The 3,345-nt window shown below is 43.9% G+C and overlaps 1 protein-coding gene across 1 annotated transcript in view; it reads left to right on the top strand.

The window, feature by feature from the left end:
* The first annotated feature begins 3,011 nt into the window (after positions 1-3,011).
* Positions 3,012-3,345, top strand: part of LOC119408364 (complexin-1) — a 67,816-nt gene continuing 67,482 nt past the window's right edge. The window contains exon 1 of the mRNA XM_037675165.1: positions 3,012-3,215. The gene's annotated coding sequence lies outside the window, so the exon portion shown is untranslated. The remainder of the gene's footprint in view (positions 3,216-3,345) is intronic.

Genomic DNA, 3,345 nt, shown 5'->3' with positions numbered 1-3,345 from the left:
CATACATATACTTGGAGAGATCTGATTGTATTTCTATGAGTAAGTTTAGTAAATTCTGTATTTTGAAATGTTTAAAAATGAAAAAAAGCAAAACAAAATTCATAGTGCTCAGTCTCCTAAATGAGTTAAATTGATGCTAAATTAACTCAAAGTCTGCAGAAGGAGTTGGACTGCACAAGAAATGCTGACTTAGAACTCACATAATGAATAAATTATTCTTTAAAAGCCAAACAAAACATGAAGGAAGAGACAAATGTTATTGTCTGGATGATGAATGTGTCAGTAATGGTTTCTTCACTCATTATATTTTATTCTTCTTGATTCCACTTGAATAAAAGTAGTCTTTGTTTTAACAAATAGATCATTTATTCAGTCCTCTGCTGAGTTTTTGAAGCAACGGTCATTTACAAACTGTTTTCTTGGAGGGCTGTCCAGATGAAAAACATCTGGTTACGTTTTGTTTTCCTCATCAAGCGAGACAAAAAGAAAATGACTCGCTTTGCTGAATCCATCTCTTGTTCAAGATTTAATCTGAATGTTCAACTTTCAGTTTATTCTTTGAAATGAAACTAAAGTAAAAAAAAAATATATATATATATATATTATTCCTTCCAGAGCTCCAGAAACTGTAGTCCAGTTGTAACATCCTTCACCACTAAAAACACAGCTAAACTCTATAAAATAACATATTTCTTTTTTTATTTTCAATTTTGAGCACGTTTGTCTAAAAGGTTTCATCTTTTTGTCCCCCGCTCTGGAGCAAAGAGGTGGAATTGAAAGTACCGTATGTCCATCCATCCATGCATCTAGTGAGCACGATGACTTGAAAAACAAGTGAGGTACCGGTTAATTATTTAGGTATTTAAAATCGGCCGTCGTGATCATTTGAGGAAGCAATGCTTTCTTATATTGCTTAAAAATATAGTTTCTTTAACATCCTGAATCATGTTCAATAATTCAGGTAGAAAACTCCAAACAAAAAGAAACCATCCACACCTGACTCAACTTTGTTAGTTTCTTTAAATGATGAGGGAGGCTGAAGTTTCATCTATGGCGTTCAAGGCCACCATTGGCCACCCCCTGGTTCCACCTTTGCACCTAGTGGATAAAAATGCTCCCTCTATTCGCCAGGATCCATTTCTTTGTGTCACCTGGACAAGCAAAAAACCAACAAAACTATCCAGAAAAACACTCATCTCAAAAACTACAAACATTCACTATTCAAGTATTTCAGCGACGGGGGGACATTGGTGTACTGCTTCTTTAAATTTTAATGAAAGTACATAAATACATGTGATGTCCTGTTTGTATAGTTAAAAAAAAAAAGTTTTTTTTAGAATAGTACAACTTGAAACTACAAGTTTTACACCAGCAGTGATTTTTGTGACCTGGCAACACAAACCTGAGGCTTCACTCAGTAAATGGTGCACATAAAACTGTCAACATTAACATGTGTGCGACTTCATCATTATGCAAACCACATTCTTGTAGGGGAATAAATACCTGATCATGGCAGGTTGTTCCATGTTTGTTACAGATGCCTCGACTGAAGGGAGCGAGCGAGAGAAAACAAAAGCAGGGATTAAAATTCTCATCCTAAATCCAGGAATCACGTCAAGCTCCAGCAGTAAAACTAAGAAGTGAAAGGCCTGACGTTGGCAGTTTACACGCAAAGAACACGGGAACGCCTAACGGGAGGCGTGATGTAGAAGTTTACTGAGCATAAATTTAAATCAATCACCTATCAGAACAAATATTTAAAACCATGTTATGTCTGGTAATATGATTTATACAAATAGGTAAATGTGAGAGACAGATCGGTCACAGTAATGAGGGTGCTGCTCCAGTCCGACATGGTGAAGAAGGAGCTGTTAGTTTTCTGGTCAGTTTGTGTCCCAACAGTCAACTCTTCTGCAAAGTTCTTCCTTATTATCAGGACCCGTTGTGCAGAAGGTAAGTGAAGCTTTTATTTTGAAGGGCACAGAATGTAATGACACTTGAGGACGGTTTAATTTGCAGGTTTGAGGAGGTGGCGAGAGGTGTTTGGGGCAGGCACGTTGGTGCTCAGCTGACCTCACTTTGGTTGGAGGTAGATTTCTTCTGTAGATAAGTGTGACGTTCAGGAGCCAGCTGAGGTGTGAGCTGCCGGACGCCTTCCTCTGGAAGCTTTCTGGGATTATTTTACTGGGGGGAGACTCTGGAGGAACTACAGCTGCTGTTCTGGAGGAGCGAGGCTGCGTTGCTGAGAGTTGTTATTTCTGCAGCTGGATTACTGCAGTGAAGTTTTGGGGCTTGTATTTTGTTTGGGGAGTGGTGGCACAGCGGTTAGAGAAGGTGGGCCTGTGATCAGAAGGTCGACATTTCAACTCCCAGGACCAACAACATCAAAATGTTGGAAAGGTGAAACACCCACACCTGCCTCCACCCTCTTTTATCCCCCCACCATCTGCTCCCCCGGGCGCCCTGGATGGCAGCTCTCTGCTCCACACTGTAGCATCCAGCGTAAACAGTCGCCAAGTCTTCGTGCGAGTTAGTTCGCTGCGGCGACCCCTGAGGAAGGGAGCAGCCGAAAGAAGAAGATTTTGTTTGGACCCTCCAGTTTTTTGTTTTAGGAAAAAACCTCCTTGTTTAATTTTGTGTTTGAGGTCACGACGACCCTGAAAGAGTTCATTTGATGCAAAAGGTGCCCCAGTCCTGCCCGGCCCATCCAAAGTTTATGCACACCCCTGCAGATTGTGAAGGTTTATTAGGAAACGGGATGCAACTTGAACGTCTTCCAGATGTGCGGAACCCCAGCCAACACAGAGGACATTGAACGCACCACCTGGAACATCGTGTCATTCTTCCAGCTGGATGGACAGAAGTCAAACTAAAGACGAGATGTTCCGTCAGGTTCTGCTGCTGCAGAGACAAGAACTGATCTGAGGCTCGGTCAGGTGCACGTTCGTGGGACAGTTTCTGCCCCCCCCCCCCCCCCCCCCCCCCCCCAGTGTTCACAGCAGCTGCTTCACCCCCCTCAAACCACCGCCCCCTCCTCCTCCTCCTCCTCCTCCCTCTCGCTGCGTGTGTTTCACTGAGTGTGTGCAGGAAGACGAATCGAGCAGCACGCGGAAGCTCCAAGGACGTCCTTTTTTTTCTCGAGCCCCTGGAGCCGGAGATGCGAGGGACGAGCACTCATTAGCGCGCGCTGCCTCCACCTGCTGCAAGAGAACTTGGTCGGTGCATCACGAGCTTTCTTTGATCCGTGTGCGTTTGTGTGCGTGTGTGTGCATGTGTGTGTGTGTGTGGGGGGGGGGGGGGGGGGGGGTATCGACCCGCCGAGCGGGGGGGAAACCGGGCGTGGTT

The sequence above is a fragment of the Nematolebias whitei genome, chromosome 4, assembly GCF_014905685.2.
Source record: "Nematolebias whitei isolate Nwh7 chromosome 4, NemWhi1, whole genome shotgun sequence".
NCBI lineage: Eukaryota > Metazoa > Chordata > Actinopteri > Cyprinodontiformes > Rivulidae > Nematolebias > Nematolebias whitei.
The sequence above is the reverse complement of the archived record's forward strand: the minus strand, read 5'-3'. Positions and strand labels throughout refer to the sequence as shown.